Genomic DNA, 12,934 nt, shown 5'->3' with positions numbered 1-12,934 from the left:
ACCTTCCCATACGCACACATATTCGTCCTTTCCCGACATGGGTTGGATTTTAAAAAACTGTCTTTTTTCGCACGATCTATGACTTTTTCTTTTATCACATTTTTATTTTAATTATCCTGAAGATGTCCTCTGAAACAGGGACGAAACGTTGATTTTTTAATAATTTCATTCGGTTTTTTCTATTTTTTCCTTTAAACATAACGTCAACCACCGCTGGTATATTTCTTTCCTTATACATATATATATATATATATATATATATATATATATATATATATATATATATACAAGGTGACAAAAAAAGCTAAATGGAGGCCATCTAGAACATATGCTACAGCGGAGAAAAAAAAGTCAAAGACCCTAGTGTTTTGATGTGCAGTTTTGAATATAATAAACTAGTTATGACCAAAGTCTCATTTCATTCGGACAAAACACTAAGAAATTGGGCCTTATTAGAATTGGGGTCCGTTTTTTTTGCGGGGGGGGTCACCCTATATATATATATATATATATATATATATATATATATATATATATATATATATATATATATATTAGTTGCCTTACTAGACTACAGGGGAGACAACCAACCAAAATATCTGAAGCAAAATTCATCCGAAAACAGCAGAACTAAAGCTGTCTTGCTAACTAAGACACTATGTATATAAATGTAGGCTTATTTGGGAATATTTTATTAGTTTGAAAATATAGGTTCTTTTTAACCAATCGTCATAAAATTTTAATCATAGAATAGTTTAATAATTTTCAAACAGCGTCCAAATTTTCATGCGGTTTCGGTTTATAGAACTAAAGTATTTCAATATTCACTTTGTCGTAGAATGTAGATTCATCCATATATAGATATACCATTTTGGGGGACAATTTTTTTTATTCGAAAGCTCATCAACTACTGCTGAGAATTTAACAAATGAAGGCTAGTTGGAAAGCTAATGACTTGAATTATGTAGTGGGATATGTGATATTTGCCGTTTAGGTCGTATATTGATGGTTCCAGAAGTGGGGAATCGCTTGTCTATATTAATTTAACGTAAATTGAACACCCAATTTATTACCACCTTGGCTATTAAGTGGGTGTTCATTTTACGTTGAATTAATATAAAAAAATGATGCCCCACTTTATCATTTCTTCCTATCTGGGGAACTACTCGTTTTGGGGGATTTTTTGTTATTTTCGTTTTCAGCATTTTCAGAAACCTATAATAGCTGTCATTTTAAAGGATTTTTTGTGGGTGGAAAGATACTGCACCTTTTCTAATACTTATCATAGTCATTAGATATTAATTAAAAAAAATATTTCCCCAAAACCTCTGGCCTTGATACAAATCTTCAACTACGGTTTCAAATGATCTGAAATAACAGCAAAGGGGAGACTCGATTTCGAAATATTTCTCATGTGTTATATCTCCCCTCTATGGTTTTCATACATAAAGTAAATTTCACAGTGTCTAAGGCTTATTTGATACTAGAGATATTCATAATCGTTCCCTATTTCCAAAAGAGGGAAGAAATGAGAAATATTACCTTGAAGTCTTACCTTGCTCTTATTTCGGCTCATTTGAAACCATAGCAGCAAGTTTTTGTCTGCCCTTCTATAAACGGGCAGAGGTTTTGAGAAAGTATATATATATATATATATATATATATATATATATATATATATATATATAATACATTATTATATGTTATATATTATTTTACGTGCATAAAAGTCTACCTAAGGACACGCAAGTTTCTGGCTCTTAGCTTTCGTCAGCACAGGTTAGGATCGAACTCATGACATCAGCATCCGCATTACATATACTTTACCGATGTACCATAGCCAATCACCATTTTAACGCACAGTTTTTATCTATATCTATAAAAGCGAAAATGTATGTATGTATGTGTGTATGTTTGTGTGTCTACTAAAAACTTTCGACTGACACAACAAAAATTCACAAACTCGGTATCATATTAAAGCTCCATCCTTCGCACGAGAAATATCGAAAAATTGGCCAACAAACGTTAATTTTTTCACCCCGAAATCGATAATTTTCGACAGGGGAGGGTCAATAAAAACGGCCCTCTCGTGACGACGACCGGTTCTATGCACGCGCCAGATGACGTCCTGCCCTAATTTACTTTAAATCGTTGAAAAACTGACTAAATTTAATGTAGGTCACGTTAGTTCAGTAATTAGCGCATTGGTTCGTTATCAAAACGTTTTGGGTTCGAATCGTGGTGTGAGATGTCTTTTTTTTTTCGATTTTTTAAATTTAAATATTGAACCAGTGTTATTTAAGCCATTTTTCACGTTTTTTTTTTTCGTTTTTCGGGTTTTTTTTTCCTTCGCTTATCCACCCCCGACCACACACCCAAAAACACCCGTATACCCACCGATTTTTTTTAAATTTTAATATCGAAACAGGCTTATTTAAGCCATTTTTCACGTGTTTGTGTGTGTGTTTTTTTTAGATGTTTTGATTACCCCCTCCCGCTTAAGTTTTAACGTTGTTTTCTTTTTTTACTTCGCTTATAACAAGCAAACCTGGTCGACGTCGTCGTCGTCGTCGTCGTCGCGCACCTGTCAATTTGGTTCTTACTTAAATAAATTCAAAGATCTTTCAGTAACTTATTGGCTGGCCGATTTTATTTTCAAACTTCGCCTCAGGGCTTCGGGTTCGATCCCACCAACTTCCCTCGCCCCGGTTTCTTTTTCATTTAACACCACACACACCTCCAACCCCCCCCCCCCAGAAATTTCGGGTACCCCCGCTAGTCGCTTATAAAATATAGATTTGTTGTTGGCATTTTTTAGCGATATTAACAACTTCGAAACGCTGTTATTATTTTTTCCGCTACCTTAGCGGTTTTTAATACCTATAAGCTCTTATTGTTATTCATATTTTATGGGATGTATTTATTATTTGTTATTATTAAATATTATTTTACGTGCATAAAAATCTACCTTAAAAACTGTCAACAACAAATCTTTACTTTATACGCAATGTGTTAAGATGATGGTCTATCATCATCTTCACATTTGGTATGGTAAAGTATCACAATGCAGATACTGATGTCATGAGTTCGATCATAACCTTCGATTATATATTTTTTATTACCGTTTTATCTGTTTAGTTACAGACTTTATCTGATGAAGTTATTGGATCGTTGATATGATTCTGTAACCGAAACATGCGTAACTAAGCAGATAAAACGGTAAAAAATATATATTTGTTCTGCAGTAGTATTGAGCACTCTCTTAAGTTTTTTACTAATTACCATTTTGATATATATATATATATATATATATATATATATATATATATATATATATATATATATATATATATGTTTTATTATTTATTACCGCATATTTCTGTTAAGTTACATTATTGTTTCAGCTACCCGGCCGTTTTGTTTTTTTTTTTTTGTTTTGTTTTTTTGCCGTCTGTAGCTTCCTCAGACTTTTACAGAAGTGTTCGTTATGATGAGATGAAAGAGTGAATGATGTCAAGGGATGGGTGCGAGAAGAGCGGAATCTACAGACGGCCTAAAAAACGGCCGGGTAGCTGAAACAATAATGTAACTTAACAGAAAAATACGGTAATAAAAAATAAAACGCATATTTGCTCTACAACAGTATTGAGCACTTTCTTCAGTTTTTATTAATAACCATTTCTACTAAATATATATATATATATATATATATATATATATATATATATATATATATATATATAATTGCTAGATATCAATATTCTTGGATAGCTATTGTTACCTAAGTGATTGAAGGTCACGTATTGAGGAAGTCCAAACTCACTGTCAATGGGCTGGGAAATCTTCTTTAAAATCTGCTTCACAAAGGCGTTTCGTGTCCGCTTGAGCAAAATGGATAATTTGTTGAACGCATGATTGGGTCGCAAGAAGCGCCATGTTTGTGATGAAATCGTGCACAGAAAAAGGGAAAGGGGGAGATAAGGCGTAAAAAGAAACAAAGAAGAAATGTGCAGAAAATGAAATGGGAAAAGAAACGAAGGTTTCGCTTTCTTAAATGTTTCTTTTCGATTTGTGCGATTTGGGATGAAAATGCTATTCCAAACTTGCCTGACAGACTATAAAAATGTCATTTCAAACTTAAGCCTGAGAGACTATAAAAATTCCATTACAAACTGTATACCAACGATCGGGAAGAACGATTGACGCAATATTCGAGAGATACATGAACACGTCGAAAAATGCTATTTTAGACTTGGGTTTGACGAACATATTTGAATTTTAGTGTGGCAGGTCTACTGACAGTCAGATCCTGTTATAGAGATTGAGGAAGACTGGAAGTATTGAAGTAAAAAAATGCTAAAGGTAGGCAGAAAGGAATTTAGAAAAGAATGGAATAAAGAAAGGTAGGATGAAAAATAAAAAGGATTGGAAGGAAACAATGCCGAATTATAATATGAAAGGAACGATAGAATGAATAAATGGAAAAGAAACCCGGAAAAGAATCGAAGAAGGACGAAACGAATGGAGGAATAATAGCGAGAAGAAACACAAAAAAGGATTAGAAGAAGAAGGTAATGAATGGAGGAAGAAATGAAAAGATAGGGTATAAAAAAACAAATTGAGGAAAAAAAGTTGTCGTAAACTCAGAAATGAATCGAATTGAAGGGGGCGAATTGGGCAGAAATTAACAGTTGGAGGAGCGATAGTGGGGGATTGATTGCAAAACAAGAAAATAAATAGAAGAAGAGAGATTGGATGAAGAAAGAGAAAAAAATGCAGGAATGGACCGAAGGAATGATTGGAGAAAGAAAGGGAGGGTTGGATGAAACAAAAAGGAGCAAGAAATGCAAAAAGGAAGGAACCAAAGAAGAATGGAACGAATTGTGTAAGAAATGAACGATTGGAGGAATAAAAGGGACGATTAGAGGAAGAAAAGAAGGAAGAAATATAGAAAGAAGCGGATCGAATAGGAAGGAAACGAACAGAAACAGAACTGAACAAAAGAAGGGAGGATTTAGAAATGAAAAAAAAATGGTAAATTGATTAAAAAAAAAAGGACGAATGGAAGACGAAAGTAACAAATGGAAGGATGAATAGAAGAAAAATGAGGTAAAATTGAAAAGAAGAAAAGAACAAATGGGTAAGAGAAGGAAAGAAAAATAGATGATTGGAGAAAATAGAGAACGAAGAAAGGAAGAAACGGATGACTAGAAGAAGAAATGTGAGAAAGAAAAGATGAGATTGGGGTAAAAAAAAAGGACGAAAAGCGGAAGAAAAAAAACAGGAAAAAAAATAAAAGAATGGATAGAAAAAGAAAGAATGACGTAAGATTTTGAGAATCGTTTATTCGCTGGCGGTATGTGTTATAGGAAGTCCACCTTTCACAACTTTGTCTTTTTGCCATTGGAGAAGAGTTAGGTTATTGCTAATTACCCGAAGCGCTCGTACCGGATAATGCCGACAGGGTTTCCCAACCAATGTTTGTTCGTCTAGAGTGCCCTACTTCTAAACTGCTGGCTTCAAATTCCTACTTTCCGACCTTATGTCACATCTTGACGCCGTAGGAAGAAGATAAATTCTATCTCTAAAATTAAGAATATAAAAAAACTTGACTACGCAAGAACGACGTTAATTCTATACTTATCAACAGTTAATTAATTTGCAACAATGTTCTGAAAATATATATAAAAAAATGTACTATCAGGACCCGTGTCCCATTGTTGCTCGGGATTAAATATGGAAGCATTATTTAACTCATGTACATATTCAAAAAATGATTTAAACACTGTTCGACCGGAATTAAACGTGGTATCCATCAAACAGAAAAAAATAGATATATCTTTTTGCTTTAGTCATTGTTTTTCAGATAATCGCGCTGTAATACAAAAGGAACGGATTTGAATTTCTGAACATAGATATGAGTGTTTCGGTCGATGTGACCTCCTGATCGCGTAGAAGTATGAAGTGATTATTAAATGCATTCTTAGTGTCGCTTGCATTGAGGATTTAACCTGATGACCTCGAGGATCACATTAAAGGGGTTTGTTCGAATATCATACATATTTAGTAGTTCGACAGAAAGATTCTCGAGTTCGACAAAATACCTCCTGAAGAAAGTCGAAGGTTAAATCGGCCAAAATGTTGAGAGAATGACGATCAAGATGAGAACAGTAATTCAAATAATTCAAATAATACAAATTATCAATTTTCATCTAAAATATCTATCTATTTATCTATTATATAAAATGAACTTTGTCAGTGTGTATAAGTTCGTTACTTGTGGACTCGGAAACAGCTGGGCCGATTTTTATGAAATTTCACAAGGTGGTACTTTATGCATCTGGCAGTGTTTTTGAATAGGTTTTGTATCGGAATGTCTTCGATAAGTATCGATAATCGATAATTGAAATAATCAGATGAAACAAGGAATATGCGATTTTGACCGAAATTAACCTTACACAGTCAAACAAGTTATTTTGAGAAGTTTAATTACCACACAAGCGGAAAGGCCTGACATACGAAATCAACAGTAGGTCCTGTGATATGACAGGAGCGCGTTTGAAATGAATGCTCCTGTTTCAAGCACAATTTCCCAATGATACTTGACTGTTTCATTTTAAACTTAAATTCAAGCGATTATCACCGCACAACCAGTAAGGCCAAACATCAACAGTATTTTTTTATATGACAAGGGCACGTTAGAAATTAATGTTTCTGTTTAGAGCACAATTAAAGCATGATATTTGACTTTTGCATTTAAAACTTAAATTCAAGCCATTATATATAAAAATGATTTGATAAAATTAACAGAAGGTTCTCTACGATGCAATGTAAACTACAAGGTATTGTGGACTAGGTCACCGCGGGAAGACATGTGAAGCTTCCTCCAGATGCACCATGATGGGTTCCCAACTAGAGCAGGCAATAAATCGATTCGATTGAAAAATTGTCGATTTCACGGATTTTGATGATAATAAAAATATAGGAGTGTGAAATATATTATCATAAAATCTCGGGCAACGTCGGGTCTCCCGGCTGGTATATATATATATATATATATATATATATATATATATATATATATATATATATATATATATATACATATATATATATATATATATATATATATATATATATATATATAGTTATTTAAAACTGTACAGACGTTAATGGTAAATAATGTTAGGCTCTCGTCAGCCATATTTTTTTCGGTTTCAGAAAACAATAACAGAAAACAATTTGGCTGACGAGAGCCTAACATTATTTACCATTAACTAGTCCCACTTATGTTAGGCTTGAAACCGACGGTACCAATGTTTTTCTCGCCTTCTGTACAGTTTTAAATTAATATATATTAAACTCTTATATTTAATTTTTTTCTTTGTAATCGAGCACTTTGATGGGATTCTTTCCCCAAAACAGTGGGATATATATATATATATATATATATATATATATATATATATATATATATATATATATATATATATATATATTCTGCGTGTGAGCCTATGTGTGTAAGATTAGGGATATGGCTTCTCTGTTCCATTTTCCATCAGTCGAAGGTCTCAGTAATCAAAGGCCACCTACCGAATCTTGGTTATAAAATTTAAGATATCTGAGGAACCGGCTGAGACACTTCAGCGCGTTAGTTTATGAAGTTTGATTATTGATCGTTAATTCTATAGAAGATTCTCAACTCGGTTCTAGTCTAGTTCAGTGTTGTCAGACATTCACCGCAAAAATTCCTTTCTCTACCACAACGAAAATAGTGTTTTCATTTTTCCCCTCTATTTGTCTATAGTCAGGTGGAATATCCAATGTACGTTCTTTTATGGAAATCGTTTTGCACGAGGCATTAACTCACTTAATGTAACGAGTTACGAATAATGAAGAATGATTATGACAATTACAACAGATACCCATTGGCCTTAGTCTTGAAAAGACCAAGTGTATGAATAGGAGGAAAACCGCTAGCAAAATAGAGTCTTACAATAAGTTACTGGAATGGGAATCTATATCAGAATAACGAATTAGTGAAGACCAGTAGACCAATGAGTCAAACGATCTGGAACAAAGGAAGCAGGAAATAGATTAGATAATCCTGAAGAATATATTCCGTAAAATATTTGTAGAAAAGTTGTTGTTTTGCCTTGTTTTACAGCATATAAACTCTTTCTGCTTTTTTTTTCAAATATTTATTCATGGTGTTTAGTTTGGTTGTTTTGTTTTACAACATATCAACATTTTTCGGGTTCAGCTATATTGTTAAATTTTTATATTCATGTTTTTTATAATTTTTATATGTTTTTTTATATTTTCAAATATTTATTCGTGATGTTTAGTTTGGTTAACATTTGGTTGACTGTTAAAAAATAGGGTATAAAAACGATATTTTCAAACAGACAAAAATCGATAAAACAGATAGTATTTTTAGATGCACACATATCTAAAAACATAAACAGAAATTTAACAAAAGTGAATTCAGAAAAAGCGAACAAAATTAAGAAAACAGATTTTTCAAATGAAAAAAAAATCGTTTAAAAAGGGAACACATATTTTAAAACGAATACAAATTAACAAAAACAGTCAGAATTTTAAAATACAAATAGAGATTTTTCTCCAAATGAAAAAAACAGATTTTTTAATGAAAATGAACACAGAACATTAAAAGCTGACAGATACTTCAAAAAATATATGAAATTTTTATATTATGAAATAAAAAACCGGAAAAAATGCATAAAAACTGACAGCATTATTTATTACTTTTATTATTTACAAAAAGAACATAGATTTTTAAAAAGCGAACAGAATTTTAAAGAAAATTACTGAATTATAACAAAATAGAAATTATTTGCATGGGGACAATGTAGGAATAAAATAAAAAATAAAAAAAGGAACAAAAAAACAAAGGAACAAAAGACGAGGAAAAATAAAAATAAAAAGATGTAAAAATATACGAACAATGCAAAGAAAGAAGAAAGAAATTGAAACGGTAAAATAAGAAAATAAATAAAAAGAAGCAAAGTGAAAACAATGAATAATAAAAGAAGATAACGAAAACGAAATAAATGAGAAGGGAGAAAATGCGTGAAGGAATAAATGCCGATTATTGAATATTGGAAAGGTTTTAAACGAGAAAGAAACCTGATTTAATAGTGCACGAACTTGGGATCGCATTTTACAAGAATTAAGGAAAGAACTGACTTCATATACTTGTGTGCAAGTGCACGCATACTTATGGTGATCAACGAACAGATAGAACAAATGTAGATAAATAGAGAGATATGAACATAAGTTATATATATATATATATATATATATATATATATATATATATATATATATATATATATATATATATATATATCAAATAAAAATAAAAATTACAATTAAATTTACCAAAATGATTCAAGACGGTATATTATAAATATTAAAGGATTAATATTTATAAAGTAATCTCAACCAGATGTAAAAGCTCAATAAAAACAAAGTAGGAGATAGAGCTTATAATAAGAGCAAATAGTTAATAAAACATGTTAAAAAATACTTTGAAAAAGAGTTACAAACATATTTATTTTGAAAAGGAAATGCTTAATAAGTGGATAGTCCTCAATCCGCGGAGTTTCGAAGAAATACTTTCCTTCTCATCAGAGGGTAGGAATTAGCAAAATGCGGCATCGGATTTTGCATACAAAAGTATTTCATGAAACTGCAAGTAAGTCAAAGATCAAAGATCAAAGATCAAGTCAAAGATTATGCTTGATAACAAAAAGTGAAGCAGAGGGAATATGGTGAAGAAAAGGGTGATTTGACTTACGAAGCTCAATGCAATTGCACAAAGTCTATATTTCAAATTTTATGATGTCAACCATTTTAAATTTATTCTTTAATATTGTTGACATTTACAATTCTTGATAGCAATTGTTTCGAAACGCAAACACATTCATTTAATTATTATACCAATAAATCTCTTCTGCCCTTAACTCATCAGAGGAAACAAAACGTATCAATCCATTAAAAGAAAAAGAAAATGTATTTCGGTATAAATACAAAATCTTAAAATTGGAAGAGAAATTGCAACTTTTTTTTTTCAATGCTCAACATTGTGAAATTTGGAATAGATCTCACATTTCATAGGATTCTCATCTTTGGTATATATTATTTTCCTCAATCATCATTATCATAAACCTGAGGAAATCCCCCGAAAATAGGGACGAAACGTTGAAAATTTTCTAAAAAGGACACAGGTTTTCTTCGCTTTTTTTCCATATATATATATATATATATATATATATATATATATATATATATATAATTAGTTAAGTTAATATTAACAGTTATTTTTACACCTACGGCCATTTCATGATTAGGTAATCATCAGTGTAGGAAATGGTAATTACTGCTGGTCGCGAGATTAAAACCCAGGCATAAAGTCGCTTGTTACTTCGATAGGTTAGCATTTTAATCCAAAGCAAACAGGAATTAAACACAAAATGTAAATGCCGAATTCATATTAACAATGAGAAAGTATTACATGACTAAAATCATTGAACTTTTCTTACACTAACCAACTTTCACAGCAAAATCACAATTTTCAACATGCCGGCGTAACTCGAGATAGATTACATATCAGGAGGTAATCTGCTTCCGTTATTCAAGTTCATTTGACTGGTTAGTCTAGTTATCCGTTTTTTCTTAATATCTAAAGAGGGCTTAACTCTAATCTCTTAAAGTGCTTTATATCAAAATAAATAGTGTAAGAAGTTATAATCACAGCTTGTCGAGTGGATTCGAACCCCCTCACAATTTACTTTGGCTTCGTAAGCTAGCATCTTACCGCAAGGCAATTAACACAAAAATTGAAGAAAATTAAGTGCCTAAAATGCCAAATCGGCGGAGATACATAGTAAACAGTTAGAGATTATTCAACGATCAAAAGGTAGAATGTTGTGTTTGAGCTAAAATTATCTGTTTTTTAATTCCCTAAAGAGAACTCAACTTTAATTATTTAAACGGTTTTATAACTAATTTTTTTTCATAAATATTAACAATTATTTTTTTTACCTAAATACACTGGTGCTCTATGATTATGCCATCATCCGTGTAAGAAGTTATAATAACTGATGATCGAGAGATGAGAACTCAGTCACAAAATGACTCTTCATTTAACTCAAAGGAATGACATTTATTCCTGAAACAAACTTTCCACCACAGAATAAACTACATAAATTGTTCAACAGGAATGCAAGAAAAATTAGCCACTTTACAACCCCTTCAATAAATACTGTCCTCTCAAAAAAAAAGCGCAAAAGAAAACTCTTGCAGATCCAAGGAAAATTGTCCATTAGAGGATTTCTTTACGAAGGAGTCATCATCGGAGGATAGGGGTTAATGAGTGCACAGTGGTCAAATGGAGCATTTCATAGTAGTCGTTAGTAGTGGAAATTTTGTAAATTATATTACTTAAGGGGATAGCCAATCAAGAATTTGTCCAAGTTGGACTTGAAGACAATCATATTGTAGTAAATTGGAAAGCAGTAAAACAGAACAGATTTACACAGACGTGTAGTTTTAAGAAGGAAGTTTTGTCCATGGAATCTACGGGTCACTACAAGATAAGATTCCTCGTATACCAAAAACAGACATAGGCACATTCACACAGAGTTTTTATGCACACGAAGCTTATTCAGAGAGGAAACAAGAACGAATGTAGCCTTAGAAACCTGAGCGTGAGAATCAATGGACAAAGTATCACTTCTCACCATAAAATAGGAAATACAGCGAAGGCCATCAGCCTCGATGCATTGCTCCCTTTGCAACGTAAAGAAATATCATATCATAAAAACCATAAAAGACTCTAATAAGAAACAATGTTTAAATATACATAGTGAGTGTTCAAAGGCCTGCATACGCAAAAAAACAAGCTCTTTTAATAAAATAGAAAAAACAGGCAGCAAACACAGAAATTACATAGGATAATAAAATCCAGATATAATCCTGGCCAAGCAAGCATTAGAATTAAAAGTAATAGATAGCAAACATATAGATAAAACAAGTATAATTTATTATAATTTATTAGCTCAAAAAAGTAAATTATTTATGCACTTAAATGCACTGAGTATTTCACTTCAAGACGGTTGAGAAAATTAGTATCTTTTGAATTCACACTTTTGAACAAAAATTAAAATTCCTCTCTCTCTCTCTCTCTCTCTCTCTCTCTCTCTCTATATATATATATATATATATATATATATATATATATATATATATATATATATATATATAGCTTAATGTTTAAGAGGAAAAAAAGAAAGTTCCATTCCACAAAAGGAGATTTTTCGGATAATGCCAAGCTCAACAATTATTATTGGAGCTTATACAATATTGACTAATGGAATACAGGCAAAATTTGGGGGCTAGAAGGGACTCTTCATGCCAGAGCATTTCGAAGCCTAATGCCGCATCTTCCCCATGCTACCTAGCACTTTCTCTACTCTTCTGATAAGGAAGAATTAATCGTTTGTTTGGTCCAAAAATAAATTTCTCCGCACAAAGAATTCAACTGTTGGCAATTAAACGAAAAAGTTTTTATCGGCTTAATATAACACCACGTACATCAACATGGCAGTTTCGTAGGCTGATACGGATGGGCAAATTTACACATGTACGCTGACACACACCATATAGTTAGCACACATATAAATGCAACACATACATAAACATGCAATGTAAACATTCATTCATTTATATATATATATATATATATATATATATATATATATATATATATATATATATATATATATATATATATATAGCTTAATGTGTAAGAGGAAAAAAGAAAGTTCAATTCCACAAAAAGAAGACTTATTCGGATAATGCCAAGCTCAACAATAATTAAGCTTTTAAGGGGTAAGCTTTATTGAAT

The sequence above is a fragment of the Euprymna scolopes genome, chromosome 40 (genome assembly GCF_053919585.1).
Source record: "Euprymna scolopes isolate OS-2025 chromosome 40, ASM5391958v1, whole genome shotgun sequence".
Taxonomy (NCBI): Eukaryota; Metazoa; Mollusca; class Cephalopoda; order Sepiida; family Sepiolidae; genus Euprymna; species Euprymna scolopes.
Note: the sequence above shows the minus strand (reverse complement) of the source record.